Source organism: Adiantum capillus-veneris, chromosome 16 (assembly GCF_014529385.1).
Source record: "Adiantum capillus-veneris isolate H3 chromosome 16, ASM1452938v2, whole genome shotgun sequence".
In the NCBI taxonomy this organism is placed as follows: domain Eukaryota; kingdom Viridiplantae; phylum Streptophyta; class Polypodiopsida; order Polypodiales; family Pteridaceae; genus Adiantum; species Adiantum capillus-veneris.
Window position 1 is genome coordinate 123441803 of NC_140946.1, and position 17342 is coordinate 123459144.

A 17342-nucleotide genomic window follows, 5' to 3' on the forward strand; every position below is an offset into this window, starting at 1 on the left:
TAGATTTTTTTTTTAGTAAGATTAAAAAACAAAAGACTACTTGCAGATATGTATTGAGAGTCTAACAACTCTCACCACAAATAGCTCATGAAAATTTTATTCTCCTACTAATTCACTTGTGCCTACTTTGATCTACTCATGAGCTTTTAACAAATTAAATGGTGATTTTCAATCTAGTCATAAAAGGCTAAGCATAGGCACCTTCATAATGCCTCTATAGTGTGCTAAACTAGCTAAGGTAGATTATTGTGTCTTGTGCTTGGATACAAGCTAAAAGATATATCAAAGGAAAATCAAAATAGGATGCATATAGGGTTGAGAATCTACTTGCACGTTGGAAGTTTGTAAGAAATATATATTGCAGGGTCTTGAATGAACCCCAAGTGGTGGGATCCACGGTTGTCAAATGAGCATAAATTTCATGACACTTGTGATCCATCCACCTGTTGGAAACAGGGTTGCAAGAAAACATACACATCTTGAAGAGGATGAAGAAGCTCAAGGCCCACCTAAGAAAGTATATTGCTTAGTGCAAAAAGTGGAAAGATAAGTTAGCCCTATGATGATGGGCGTATATACAATGCACGAGGAAAAACCTCATAGTGAGGGGGGAAATGTCCCAATAGTCTTAAGTGTGTTCACACACATCACTGCCACATATATATGGTATCAAATCTCGCTTGGGAGAGATGCAATGAATTAGAGCTGGCACATAGTGTTTAGGGAAGTGTCATGCCCTGAGGCCATAATCGATCCACAAAGAAAAGAAAGCACAAAGCTTTGCAAAAAGCTTTGAACTTCTTATGAGAAAATGCCATCATGAATAGATCTACAAGATTGTACTGTATTCTCACATAAGCCTAGCTGATCTCTCGTATTGAGAGTCTCTCTCAGACTTATTGATAATACACCTCAATGTGCTTTGTGCAAGCGTGAAAAAAATGGTTCCCTTGCAATTGCCAATGCACTTTGATTGTCAGTGTAGACGATGTTGGCACCATCCTGTCCATAAGGTGTTTGAGCCATGAACACTCAACCATAGCTATGAAGACTACCCTATACTCAACTTCTCTACTGGAACTTTCTAGAATAGGTTGATTCTTGACCAACCATTATATGCATGAGCTGTCAAGAATGGAACAAAAACCCATAGTGGACACTCATGTGTCATAGAAACTAGCCCAATCTGAGGCAATGATCCCCGCTTGGGATAAACCAAGCCAAGATGTAAAGTGCCACTCAAGTAGAAAAAAGTCATGCTGATAGCCTGTTAATGCTTACACCTTGGGCTATGCATAAATCTATTGACATGTAAGACTATACACTAAATAGCGGGTATCGTATTGCATACATAAATAATGTAACAATAAAGGGTGACAATATCGATAGAATCACCAGCATCATGAAGACTCAATTTTAAACTTGTTTCCATGGGAATAGTAATAGGTTTGTAGTCTTCAAGTCCAAACCTACATAGTAATGTCTCTATGAATCTAAAATTTTATGCCCAAGTAATGATGCAAAGTCCCAAGTCTTTCATCTTGAAAGTAGCATTCAAACCAGCCTTAAATTGAGTAATATGTGTCTCATGTAGGCTAGTACTTTTAGCAAATCATCTATATATAGAATGCCAATGAGAATTAGATCACCATCGTGTTTGACAGACAAAGTGCTTCCTGTTGGACTATTACAAAAGCTACTTTAACCAAATCAGCATGAGCGTTCTCATACCAAAAACAAGGATATTGTTTCATCCCGTACGAAGCTTTCTTACATTTGCACACTTTGTCTTCTTGTCCTTTCTTGAGAAAACTGCAAAGATGTGCTACATAAACTTCCTCAAATATATCACCGTTCAAGAAAGAAATATCAATGTTGGACATAGAAAATGAAACAATAATCATACGACAAGTGGGAGATAAAGTCACTTCATAATCTATTCTTTTTTGTTGTGCATAACCTTTTGAAGCAAGTCAAGCCTTGTAGCGATTAATCTCATCACACTGCAAGAGATAAATATTAGCGACGCTCAAATGTGAAAACCCACAGTGTCGCTAAGTTACTTAGCAACTTAGCGACGCCCGTAGCGATGCCGACAAGGGTAAAAAAATAACCGAGAGCGTTCAAAAACTCAGATATCAGATCTGAGTTTTTGACGCGCGCTCAAGCAAGAAAAGGTAACGTGCGCTCTCCCTCCCTCCCTCTCTCTCTCTCTCTCTCTCTCTCTCTCTCTTCTCCCCACACACACACACACACACACACACGAGGAGAGGAAGGAGAGCCACTTATGCTCCTTCCCTCTCCTCACTCTCATGTTCCCTTCCCCTCTTTCTCTCTCCCTCTCTCTCTCTCTCACACACACACACACACACATTGTGTTTGAGAGAAAGAGAGAGAGAGAGAGAGAGAGAGAGAGAGAGAGAGAGAAGAAGAAGAAGAAGAAGAAGAGAGTCTTAACGTCTTAGGAAACTATCCCAAGAGACCTTAAAGATCTAGTCGACGAGGAGTTGAAATCAAGACCTGTTATTCATGAGGGAAATGGCATAACCAATCTATCACACTTGGGTGATAGAAAAGTTATACCATTTTCCTCCTTTTATTGGCGTGCACACACACCCACACACGCACACCCAAGAAGAAGAGAGTTTAATTTAATATCGTAGGAAACTAATTGAAGAGACCTTAAAGATCTAGCCAACAAGGAGTTGAACTCAAGACCTATTATTCAAGAGGGAAATGGCATAACCAATCTACCACACTTGGGTGATAGAAAGGTTATACCATTTTTCTCTATTTATTGGCACAAACACACCCACACATAGACACGAGAAGAAGAGAGTTTTAATGTCGTGGTGTAAACGTTGTCACAATTGTCAGGTAAATGGGAATAGAAGATTGGTTTATGGTCCAAGGCAAATCGTGCTTGCAAATGGACCCTTTGAAAAGTGGGACATTGATGCTATGGGTCCTCTCCCTAGGACAAAAAATGGTAAACTCTACATTCTAGTGGCTGTAGACTATATGACTAGGTGGGTGGAAGCACAAAGTGTGGCAAAGGTAAATGAGAGGACAGTGAGCAAATTTGTCTACGCTCACATTTGTTGTAGATTTGGAACACCTTTGGAGATTGTTTCTGATAATGGTCCAGGGTTTAGAAAGGGCTTGCTCACAGAAGTCTGTGAAGAACTTCACATTCTACATCATCATAATACACCCTACTATCCCCAATAAAATGGTTTGGTAGAAAAAGCTAATGGTGTCATTGCAAGCATCATTAGAAAGATGGTGAGAAACAAGACAAAGTTGTGGGATGACTTCTTGGATGGTGCCTTGTGGGCGTATCGAACCACATATAGGGAAGCCACGAAGTTTACACCATTTCACGTGGTCTATGGTCTATGGTCAAGAGGCTCTGCAACCTATCGAGCTCAACATTCCAACAATACGGCTTTATGGTAGAGGTGCACAAAATGATCAAGAAGCATGGATGGATCGACTTCTTACCTTAGCTGAGCTTGAGTGGAAAAGAGAAGTAGCATACGAGTTCTACAAGAGGAAAGCTACGCAGGCGAAGGAGAAGCTTGACAAGAAACTAAAGGACAAAGGCATCAATGAAGGAGATCTTGTGCTAAGGTATGACAATCGACTCGATAATCGTTTTGATGCCAAATTTGAAACTAGATGGCATGGGCCATACGTAGTTAAGAAGGCTTTCAATTCAAGTTACTCTCAACTTATGGACTTGAATGGGAAAGAGCACTCAAGGAAGGTAAACGGGTATCGCTTGAAGCCTTATTTGAGTCGCCTTCTACCAAAGGATCTACCAAAGATCTGTCACAAGGCAGCTATCTCATGTAGGTATTGTTCCGTGAAGCATGAGTGTAACTCAAACCAAAATTCTGAGGGGCCAAACAATGAAGATCTCGTCAAGGACTCTGAAGCACTCTCTTTGGAAAAGATGCTCTATGATGGTACATGAATATACCATCATCCTGGAGGAGGGCTAATGATAGCCATTTTTCGGCTCTCCGTAATTGCCATAGTAAGTTAACCCACCCTATCAAATCACTAAAACACTATGGCTATCCCTACCATGTCACTGTACATAGGCGTGTGTGAGTTAGGGGACTTTCTCTATATTTTCTAAAAACCCTCAATTAGCTAGTCACTGGGGTAGTTGAGCAAAAAAAATTAAAAAATTAAAAAAGTATAAGTATATTATGGCCCATTTGTGTGTAAATATTTCATTGTATATAGGGCCTAAATAAAAGGATTTTTTATAATTATTTTGATATTTATTTAAATATTTCTACCTATGGTGTGTTATTTATGCTATGTACATTGACTCACCATTACCATATTTTTTCTTACCATTTTGCATACTCTTTATTCCATATAAAAATAATTTCATGCAAGCCTCTCTTATTTTTGGTGTAACTCCATCCCAACAAAAATCCAAAAAAACTAGTTTATTTATGTGTATATTTTTTCACTATTGTCATTTTTTCCTTCCTACATCTATTCTCTATTACTCTCACAAATTAGACCACCAAAAATATTCATCTTTTTATGATAGACTTATAATGAGAGAGATTTATTTTGACCCCTTTATATTTTTTCCACCTATATTATTTATATTTGACATGTACATATTTTTTTAGACCCCTCAATATTTGATTTTCTTAGTTGTACTATTCACTTATATCATGATCTCAATAATATCTTCAATTATAGACCTACCAAATAAGCTCAAAGGTATGTGGCATGCATGCATGCACCATGGGGAGCTCACTCTTGGAGGTATTCAAAAGAATCATCCAAAGAAGGACCTCACAAGGGCTTTGTGCAGTGGAAACAATAGTCGGTTTTGCTGAATTTTTAAAGATCTTATGCTCCCTGAATTTGAAAAGGTGATTGTAGCTCGTGAGCTAAAATTTTACCTCATATTTTTTTGAGCTACGAGCTGTGAGCTATGATTTTATTGGCAGACCCCAGTTTGCCCATGCTATGCAGCCACACTTCCTCTTCGACTTTATCATTTTCCTCTTTCATACACACTCCTCCCTCTCCTTCCCACTCCCAAACCTGGAACTCCCATGTCCTAATTCACCCTCTTCACCATTGCCACATCTCTCACACCTCCATAGCCTTCATCCTCCATTTCTACACCCTATGTGTCCCCCTTTCTCTCTACATATATGTCCATATTACCATACTCTCTTCAGCTTTGTAAAGAACATCAAAAAATCAGAAAAAATCCAAGGATAACCTCTGCAAATGAAGGCTTTTATCATGAATTTCCCAAGGTTTGAAGATAACATAGCTTCATCGACACGCGCTACTTCTCCATGCTGACTGCTTCTTCTTCCGGTGCTGTAAAGAGGTGAATGTCAAATTCTCCAAAGCTTCAACCTCTCTTTACAAGCTCATCCCTTCTCTAACTTTTCTCATCATATATGTCACCATTTGGTGAATGATTTTGTAAATATTTTTTAGTGATAATTACTAACTACTAACCACTAACCTTATTGTAAATGCACCCTCTACTAGAGTAGGCACTCCCAAATTATTCACTCGATCACTACAAGAGGTTGTGTGCTCTTGTGACGCTGTTAGCGACGGAAATACGCTGGGTTTTTATAACCCCCGGCGTCGCTAAAACCGTCGCTAATAGCGTCGCTATATGGAGACGCTCATAGCGACGGTTATAGCGACATTTACACAGAAGTCTATAGCGACGCTCTAGAGCCATAAATAGCGACGGTTATAGCGACGCCCGAGAGAATTTTTTTTTGGTGGCAGGGCATTCACCCATCAACCATATTGTACTTGATTCACTTTTTTAAAAAAGTGCAAGGGTAGATAATAGACCCAAAATAGTCACCCACAAGACGCATTGTTTGCAAAATTGACAAGCGTAAAATTGACAATTGTACACATCATAGGCAAAATGAATTGATTGGCAAATGTAATAATGACAATTGTACAACATCATAGGCATAAAGAATTGATTGGCAAAATGAACTGTGGTGACAAATGTAATAATATACATGGTTCAAAAAGACGTATAAAATCCGTCTCATGATACATAAGCTATGAGAAACCCTAAACTAATGCTATCTAGCTACGGCTAAACTGACGTCGTCTAGTCAGACGTCTCATCGCGTCCAAGCGGCGTATCTGTCGGATTCTGCAAAAAAAGACAATAAGACAGCTTTCAGTAAGTATAAACATATAACGACATTTATAAAACAATACAAAAAATAGAAAAGAGTAAACCCTAATACCAACCATGCCGCCGCGAGAACTGAGAATGTCCATCAGGGCGTTTAAGCTCTTCCTGCCTGCGTACTCGCGCTCGTACGATGTGGGATCACGTCCTGTCATCGACCACTGTCAAAACATACAAAGATTTCATTATGTTAGAATTAAAAAACTTATAAACCCTAAACTATCGAACATAAAGAGCAATGCAAAAACACTTACAAAATCGGCTTCAAATGATGCCCATCCACCGCTCCCCAAGTGGTGCAAGCTCCCTGTCTCTACTCGTGCTTTGGCTGCATCCTTTTGTTGCTTCCACTTGTCGGGATTCTTGCGCGCTGCTTTCTTCGTATTCTTCCAATCTTCTTTGGCCAGCCAATCTGACCTGTTCCACCCATGCTTGATTGCTTTTTGCACTTCGGAACGCTTGTGTTTGCAGTATTCGCGCATTCGAATCTTCATCACGTCTTCATTGAAGCGCTGATCCAGTGTTGGAACGGGAAACTCATCATGAAGTATGCTGATGACTCTCTCTTTTTAATCAATTGGTACTTCACTCCATTTGTTTAGTATGTAGTGTCTAAACAGCTGAGAGCAAAGACCACGCATGCGCGAGATCACCTTCTTGCCGTCATCATCCATGATGATTCCGCCGCTGAAGTCGATGGAGTAAGGCAAGCCCTCTAGCCGGTGACTTTTGAACCTGGGTGTCCCGGCAGGGGTCTCTAGCGGCGTGTTGATGGGGGTACGGACGTGAGGTGTCTCCACCGGCGTCTGGGCCCTGAAGCGAGGAGTGTCGAGTGGGGTGGCTCCTGGCGGAATAGGTAGAGGTGTGTAGTTGCTAGGAACAGTCAGCCGCGCAAAACCTGGCGTAGATGGCGATGCTGTGGCTGTTGTGGGGGCGGGCAAAGAAGGGGAGGGTAAAGAGCCTCTTCGAACACGAGGTGGTGTGGAGGCATCAGCGGCGGAATCCCCACAACAACCGCCATCGCCACTCCTAGAGCGCTGGTGTCTAGACGAGTGTGAAGATCGTCTCATCGACACCGAAGCTTCGGAGCGCGCCGAATGCTCCGAAAGAGAGGGAGATGCGAATGGAGTAGGAACGCGCGATGATGCGCCAGAGCGATGACGCTCCACGTACCACTGTCTCTGCTGCGGTGACAAAGAAGAAATAAACTCCTCATCATCCATACCTGCATTAAACACACGAATATTTAAGCTTAATATTGAATGAATAGAGTAGACAATGACGCAAAGACCATTAAATACAATGACGTAATGACGCATATAAATACAATGACGCAATGAATGGAGTGATAGAAGAGGCAAGTCGAAAAATTAGAATTTTCAATCAAAAGATGTGAGCGCGAGTACGAAAGTGTCTCTTAGGTCAGTCCATTTCTTAGTAGAATCCACCTCAAGAAAACCAGACTCTCCTCTACGCACAGTAGCGTTGTGACCCTCCATGATTATCTTGAACCATTGCATGTCAAACAAGTCAACAAAAAATCCTGTGTAATCGATCCTCAAAATCTCTTGTAGCGTGCCGAAGTAAGTGAGTTCCGCCACCACAGGATCTGCATCAGAGGAACGTCGTCGACTATACTGTTCAAATTTTGCCATGATTCCACAATCTTGGGTAAAACGCTTTTTGTCGATCCGTTCCACCCTAAAATGTCGACCTTTACACCATGCTGTTGTGTATGACTTATACTACAACGAACAAAGATTATGAGTGGCCGTTCAAACGTTTAGAAATAAAGTCACTAGCTAGTCGTACATTGCAAACTTACCTTGGTCGCGCAACCCCGAGGTCACCTAATTTACAGTGGGAAAAAACAAGATTTACAGTGTCTGAGTGAGGAGTGTCAATAGATCACCTAAGCATTCTATTAGCCCGGGATAGTCATGCATGCTCCACATTAGAATGCCTCTGATCAAAGCATTCCGTCGTCCTGTGTGTCGGCTCATATCCACTACCTCTATGCCAATCCACAGAGGAAAATGCGAGGAAGCAGAGAAAAATGCTGCAAAACTTTTTGTGGAATTTTTGTCCCGTGGAGATCTACTCGATATCTTTCGGAATCACATTTCGGACACTTCTCCATGTCTATGTATTCCCCTCTGAAAAGAATGCAGTCATTAGGACAAGCGTGGATAGAATTGTAATCCATCCCCAAGTTTCGCAAAATCTTTCTTGCTTCATCTTGGGAATCTGGCATCACATTGTCAAATGGTAGTATGTGCTGTTTAAGCAATCTACACAACATAAAAATACGATACAGTCGTGTAAAAATCTATCAGATCATTATACATTTAGAGTTTTATTAAAGTAAACTAATTGTAATAGATCACCTGAAAAGCGCTTTATGTGAACTGGATGCCGAAGAAGCAAGGGAGTTCTTTTCTAGATTAGGAATCAAGCTTTCTCTTACTACAGCTTACAACCCTGAAGGCAATGGAAAGAGTGAAAGAGGGCACCCTCCTATCATCAAAGCTTTGGCCAAGGCTTGCGAAGGAAGAGTTGGTGAGTGGCCAAAACTGTTACCATACACTTTATGGGCTGATCGTACAACACATAGCTCAGTAACTGGCTACATGCCTGCGGAGCTAATGCATGGTCAAAAGCCAGTGATGCCGATTGAGGATACAATTCCCACATGGAATGTACTACCTTGGCAAGAGGAGCTTAGTAGGGAAGATCTCCTTGCATTGCGCATAAGGCAACTAGAGAGAAGACCTGGAGACATTGAGGCTGCAAAAGAACGACTCAAAAATGCAAGATTGAAAAACAAGGACTACTTTGATAAGCGACATCGGTTTTAGTGTATGATAGTAGCCTTGATAACCAACACACAGTCATGCGTAAGTTTTCAAAAAGATGGTTTGGACCATATGTTGTAAAACATGTGCATGAAAATGCTACTTACAGCTTGTCTGAACTAGATGGCACGGAAGTAAAGATTCCCAGTGCAGGAAAAAGGATCAAAATGTTTAAGAGAAGAGGAGACAATGATCCAGAAAATGCTGATGAAGAAGAAGAGCAAAACATAGGTGAAGATCAAAGTGAAAATGAAGCTCTGGAATCATCCAGTGAAGATGAAAGCAAGGAAGATGTACAAGAGGGCTGATCTTACAAAGAAATAATTTGGCACATACCGGAGGATGTGCAGGTTTAGAGGGGGTGGATGTCGTGTTGTGACATGTACATAGTGGGAACACATGCTACAAGAGATATCTTGTAACTTTTTAGATACATAATTATATTTCCTATAATGTACATATGCATATGTAAGTATAAAAATAAGCTTTCTATCTCATCTTATTATTTATCTCAAGGGTAATGTATTCTTACTTTACCATCAAAAAATACTATGGGAAAAGTGTCAATAGCTCCGCCTCTTTAACTTGGGGCAAAACGCATTGACTCTTTATTTCTACTATTTCATTATCATCTCACACCCTAGCTAGATCCTATATCTAGGGTAAACTCCAATATATATATATTCTATGTATTTTTTATACTTTTCTTATATTTCTTTTTAAATAGCTACTAGGAGAGAATCAAATCCTACTGGGACACTAGGTGGCATGATTTCAAAGATACACTTATTTTAATGCATTATTGCAAGCATGGTTACAAAACTTTGTCAAGGAGAAATGTCATGCTTTCATATGGCATGAGGTGTCCTTGGGAATTAAATGAAAGTCAAGGCTAAGGAGACCACATGAAGACTTTTGCTGCCATAAATGGACCCTATTTTGATGAATTTTTTACACAAGGTTCCAATCCGAATTGGAGAATGATTTTAAAATGAAACTCGTAGCTAATGAGCTGAAGTTTCTGCCCATATTTTTATTTTTTTATTTGAAGCTACGGTTGAGGAGATATGATCAAAATACTGGACCCCAGTCTGCCCACATCATGTAGGGACAACTCATTTCCAACTTTTCCAATTCCTGTTCACACTGGCTCCTCTCTTCTTGTGTAAACCCTTGTGGGTTTCCTTCACCTATAAAAGGGGACCTCTTCTTCCTTGGAAAGAACTCAAGCATTCAAGCCATTGATGAGAGGAATTCTCGAGGGAGTGAGTAGTAATGCCTAATTGTACTTAGCCATTAACATAAGCCCAAGCCTACACTTTCTCCTAGAGGGAGACTAGCCATTCTTGCAACAAGCTAACCTTGGAATATCAACTCTAATAAAAGAAGGTCTTGCACTTGGTGTATCAATCAAAGTGGAATTATCCACTCTTCTTCTCTCTCCCATCAATAATGGTGCCGAAGGGTTTCAAGTAAGATGTGTTCTACATTGATGTTTTCTTGATTTCTTGTTGTTTTCATTCTCATCTCTAATCCAACATATATATATGTATCTAATCTCATCTCCTTAACCAAACCTATCTCTCTCATTCTTAGTAATTCATCCTCTCTAGGTTCTCTTTGCTACAGGTACATCTCTCCCCGCAGTATCCTTATTGCTTACGAGCAAGAATAGGGCTTGGGAGGGAAACTTCTCATCTCTTCACTTCTCTCATATCTACATTTCTCACATACTATCCTAGATGAATAACCCACATGATGATAATTTCTATCGCTTTCACTCTGTACGATCTATTAGAATTAACGTATGGATTAGCCGTAAAATACACTTTCAACAACGTATAGTGTTTCTCTTTGGCCCAGAAAGGCTCAATGAAATACTTCTATCACCGGATCCCATCAGACTACCTCTCATAGACTATAACTTTTCTTTTGACGTAAGCGTAGTTATCTTGCTATGAACCAAGAGGATTTGTACACACAATTAATCCCAATCACTAGACAAAATATATATATTATGGTAAGCACAAAACTACAATTCCAAAGAATAATTCGTAGCCTATTTGGTCAGCCAAGATTGAATGCCATTAACTCATCCATTAACCCTTTCATATTACCCATGATACGATATGACCATAGGCTTGATGTTTTCATCTTTGTGTTATTTTGACATTTTCTTTTGTGTTCTTTCTTTGTGCGTGTGAGTGCAAGAGAGAATGGGTGGGCTTCTTTGATTGTACTTCTTTCCAAACCCTAGTCTTCATGGCATCTATGGTTTAACTCCTTCATATAGTTTTTGTCGAGTTCTCTCACAAACTCTCACAGCCATAAGCCCGGTGCTTTCCTGGCAAGACCGCAAATTTCTCGACATATTTTTGGTGAACCCGACGCGAATTTGCTAGGGTGAGAGTTTGTGGGTAACCATGGGTGATCATGTTGAGCAACAGGGTATGCATTTTGACCCAGCAACAATGCAAATGTTTCAAGCATTTGCAATGTTCATGCAACAACAATATGCTACTGAAAGAAGGGAGATTTCAGCAACGAAGGCCATACAAGCGGTCCTCAAGAGAATGGATCAGTTCAATGGCAAATATGTAACCAAGTACTTACGCGAGTATGTGAAGGAGATGGAGTTGCATCGCATGTCAGAAGGTGAGATGATTCAAAGCTTTGAGCTAGTTGTTGCTCCAGAAATTAGGGAGCATGTTAGGGCAATTAAAGATGGGCATGGGAGAAATTGGGAAGAACTCAAAGTAGCTTTAAAGGAGGAATATTTCATGGAGGACTCTGAGAGAGTGACCAAAAGGACATTCTTAGAATGGGTAGTCAAGACAAATCAAGGACTATCAATAACAGAGCTACTTAGGGAATTTGAGCGGCGCTATGCACAACTCACTAGAACAGAAAGGGCCACACTAGATGCAGAGAAGACAAATCTTTTCTTACAAGCTGCAGGTAAAGAGTTTCAAGAAAATTTGGAGCTTCTTCTTGAAGATAAAGATGCTGAGCAAGGACTAAAGACCGACTGGAATGAGGTTGAAGGTGCTGTCTCACTGCTTGCCAAACGACAAAGAAGAAGGGACAAGATGGTAGTAAACACTACAAGTCCTTCCACCTCAACTTCTGACAAAATGGTAAAGCCTAATTTTATCGCTCCTAAGTTTGATGAGTCCATGCTAGATGAGCTTGTGAAGGGAATGAGTGACTTGAAGGTGAAGTTTGCAAAGCTTGAAGAAAAAGGCCAACCATCAGGGCCACTTCCTAGGCAAAGACAACAGCCCAAAGAAGGGTTTGTTAATAGATGTATTTGGTGTGATAGTACAGACCATGTAAGAAGGGATTGTGATGATTTTAGTGATGCTTTGTCAAAAGATGTTGCCTTTTTTAAGGATGGTAAAATCCACTTAAGAGAGACAGGTCTACCCTTGAGAACTAACTTTGGGAAGGGGGGAATGCAAACCTTAGTTGAAGATATGGCAACCAAGCATGCCACCTCTTCAATTGAGGCAGCTACTTATGAAGTAAAAATTGACCATTTTTGTGATGAAGAAGTGAGTGACCATCATGGTCAAATTTGGCCAAATGTCATGCAATTAGCTAAAAAGGGAAAGCTTACAAAAGAGATTCTACATGAAGCAGGTGATTGCATACATCTGGAAACAGGATGGAATGATCCAGTGGACTCATTGTCAGTGCATGCCTACATTACAAAATGCCAACAAAATGAGGCAATTGTAGAAGAGAAGCACAGACGTGAGAATGCTGATGAAGCACCATCAAAAAGAGCTTCTAGAAGTGGGGGAAGAAGCGACTCAATGCCTTCTCAAACACCCTCAACACAAGGAGCATCTCCACCTGAAGTACTCATGGAGGAGTCTACAACAGGAAAGAAGAAAGAGCCAATGAAAGGTAAGACAAAGGGCCCAACTTATAAACTACAATCTGATATTGAGGTTTCTACAGATTTAAAAAAAGTCTTGGAGGAAAGGATCTTGAATAGCAAGATTGAGTTTACTCTGGGAGAAGTTCTTGGCATTGCAAAGCGTGAATTCCATGAGGAGATCATTGACATCATCAAGAGGAAGAGGCAAACCCTTGCTGAAGTTTCTCGTCCACAGGTTGAAGAGGAAACCTCAAAGACACAAGGGATGCAACTGCAAAATAAGGAGAATGATGGAGCTGTGGTAGGATGCTACCAATCTAGTGGGAGAGTGAAGCAAGTGTATTTCTCAAATGATGATAAAGAAGTTGAAGATATTCCTAGGAGTTACTATTCACGAAGAATTTGGGCAAGGGCTACTACAAAAACTTTGGTCAAGGTAGGTGATCTTGAAGAGCCATTTGTTGCCTTGATTGACCATGGTTCAGAAATAAACATAATGTCAAAGAGTCTCTACAACAAGTGCAAATGGCCAATGGACACAGATCATGGTTGGATGGTAAAAGTGGCAAACAATTCATCCGGTGAATTGTATGCAGCATGTCCAGGTGTGAAGGTGACAATAGGTGATGTAAAGATTGACCAAAACTTCTTTGTACAGGATACATCTTCATATCATCTCATCTTTGGACAGCCCTACATTGTGGGAGTTCGAATGGAAACAAAGGTAATGGACGATGGTTCAGCATATGCTAGGATACGTAGCAAAGATGGTAAACGTGCTGTCCAATTCCTCACAGTTTGTGTAAACCATGAAAGAAATCGTGACAACCTCAGAGAACATCCTCTACCAAAGGTGAGCAAAGAGTTTCATGATCATAGAGAAATGATGGGTTTTGGCCAAGTACCATTGTAAAGCGGGATTGCAGTGGTACAGAAAGAAAAAGGGTCTCGCCTGATCCAAAAATAGGTGAAGCATTTTCAACGAGATCCTTGGTAACAAAGAATGGATCAGTATGTTTTACAAAACTTGAAGATTTAAAGAGATGTGAGAAGCAATATGTGCATAATGTACAAATAGGCATGAAAAAGAGTGGGTTGCTAGAGCCTACTGAAAATGTTTTGGGTTTGTGTGAACAAGTTTCTTTTGTAGATACTATGGGTGAGCTTGATGCTATAATGAGGTCTAGTTTGCATCTTCAAAATGAAGTTGTGGAAGTTTGCTCTATGGAAATGTATCAAGTAATAGAAGCCTTTAAAGAAAGCCAAACAGTAGGCCCAGAAGTCCATGTTGAAACTAAATACAAGAGTGTAGCAAAGAAGGTGAAACCAGTAGCTTCACCCTTACCACCCAACAACAGGGAAAAGATTGAACAGGCTTCTTTACAACCAAGTTTGCGGAATCCTAAAAAGATCGGGCATACCTTCACAAAGGAGTCTTTTCAAGAGTTGCAGATTGGTTGCGAGGAGTTTCTAACACAGGAGGAGACAAAGTGCTTCAAAGAAATGCTTTCAAATCATGGTAAGGCTTTTGCATTTGAGCCACATGAGATAGGATGTGTTGATCCTTATATTGTAGCTCCTATGGTAATTTTCACAATACCTCATGTGCCTTGGAATCTGCGGCCTATTCCGGTTCCAAAGGCTCATTTGCCAAAGTTAGTAGAGCTACTGAATGAGAAAATCAAAATGGGAATCTTGGAGCCTTCTTGTGCTCCATACTCAAACAGGTGGTTCACAGTTCCAAAGAAGAATGGTTCTCTACGCTTCATCCAAGATATGCAACCAGTGAACAAGGTGACAATTAGAAATGTAGGTACAGGTCCAATTGTGGATGAATTTGTAGAGGCGTTTGCACGGAGGGCAATCTACTCAATGGGGGATCTCTACTCAGGGTATGATCAATTTCAGCTTGCAATCGAAAGCAGAGACTTGACAACCATGAGGACACCATTGGGTTTGGTAAGGATGTGTACCTTGCCACAGGGAGCAACCAACTCGGTTGCACATATGATGAATGGGATGAATAAGGTCTTACGTGACTTTATTCCTCACATCACAATGCCTTTCATTGATGATTTACCTATCAAAGGATGTGATGAAAGTGACAAAGATGAAGCTTTGGATCTCAAGGGATGTCGCAGGTTTGTGGTAAATCACATAAATGATTGTGATAAAATTTTGTCTAGGTTGGAAGAAGTGAATCTTACATTGTCAGGGAAAAAGTCTATGTTTGGTGTCAATGAAGTGCTCATTGTGGGGCACATGTGCGGGCCATATGGTAGGAAACCTTGTCCATCAAAGATAGATGCCATCCAAAGAATGAAAGAAACATGCACTAGCATCATTGAGGTTAGAAGGTTTCTGGGAGCATGTGTCTTCTATGTTATTTGGATTCTACATTATGCACATGTAGCTGATCCTCTTTATCAGCTGCTTAGAAAGAATCAAAAGTTTAAATGGACAGAAGCACATGTAAAATCCATGAAAAAGCTAAAGGAGTTACTCCAGTCAGCAACGACTTTGAGAAAGGTAGACTATGAGTGTCAAAGGCCAATGATTGTGACAGTAGATACCAGTCCTACAGGGATTGGATGGGCAATAGGACAAGATGACAAAGAAGGACACAGGTATGTGGTAAGATTTGGAGCAAAGGTACTAAGTGCTCGCCAAAGAAACTATCCACAGATAAAGAGAGAGTTATGGGGTATGGTTACAGCCTTGAAAAGTGGAAAAGAGTACCTAATTGGTGCATGTGTGGTTGTAGAAACAGATTGTCTACCACTTCTTGGGATGATTACAAGCTGCTCAACACCAGACATTGCTATGTTGCGGTGGATTGCCTACATTAAGTCCTTAAATACCGAGTTTAAGCACATTGCAGGTAAAGACAATACAGTGGCAGATATGCTATCAAGGGCAAGGTATGAAGATGAGTCACAAATGATTGATGAGGGAGATGATGTAGGCACAAAATTCTATTCTATCTCTCATGTCAAAGGTAACAATGTCAACATGACTAATCCACTTGAATTGTTCTTGAAAGATCTTTATGAAGGTGATTGGCTTCTTATTGGAAGCTACTTGAGTACTCTAACAAAACAGGATGATTGGTCTGAACATGAATTCAAGAGGATACGCAGGAAAGCATATGGTTACTTTTTGAGGGATGGTTACTTGTGGAAGCATCCTAAACAAAAGGTTGCTACACCACAAAGGGTTATATGTAAAAAAGAGACTCAAGTAAAGCTCATGCAAGAGTTTCATGAGAGTCTATGGGCTGGACACAGGGGTGTGTGGGCAACCTTCTCCAAGTTGAAAGAAAAATACTGGTGGAAGGGTATGTATAAAGATGTATCTCAGTTTGTAGAGTCATGTGTAACTTGTCAAATGTATTCAAATGTTCGACATCGTGATGGATTGCACCCTACATATCCACTAGCCATGCACTATAAATGGGTTGTGGATCTAGTCACGATGCCTTTAGGACTCTGGCAGATGAGGTACTTGGTTCTTGCACGAGAGGACCTAACTAATCAGGTTGAAGGAAGAGCATTAAGAGCTAAAACCACAGAAGCTGTGTGCAAATTCCTTCTTGATGAGGTGATTTGCCGTTATGCTTGTGTGGGAAAGATCACTGCAGATAGAGGTGAACTGGATGCCGAAGAAGCAAGGGAGTTCTTTTCTAGATTAGGAATCAAGCTTTCTCTTACTACAGCTTACAACCCTGAAGGCAATGGAAAGAGTGAAAGAGGGCACCCTCCTATCATCAAAGCTTTGGCCAAGGCTTGCGAAGGAAGAGTTGGTGAGTGGCCAAAACTGTTACCATACACTTTATGGGCTGATCGTACAACACATAGCTCAGTAATTGGCTACATGCCTGCGGAGCTAATGCATGGTCAAAAGCCAATGATGCCGATTGAGGATACAATTCCCACATGGAATGTACTACCTTGGCAAGAGGAGCTTAGTAGGGAAGATCTCCTTGCATTGCGCATAAGGCAACTAGAGAGAAGACCTGGAGACATTGAGGCTGCAAAAGAACGACTCAAAAATGCAAGATTGAAAAACAAGGACTACTTTGATAAGCGACATCGGTTTTAGTGTATGATAGTAGCCTTGATAACCAAAACTCAATCATGCGTAAGTTTTCAAAAAGATGGTTTGGACCATATGTTGTAAAACATGTGCATGAAAATGCTACTTACAGCTTGTCTGAACTAGATGGCACAAAAGTAAAGATTCCCAGTGCAGGAAAAAGGATCAAAATGTTTAAGAGAAGAGGAGACAATGATCCAGAAAATGCTGATGAAGAAGAAGAGCAAAACACAGGTGAAGATCAAAGTGAAAATGAAGCTCTGGAATCATCCAG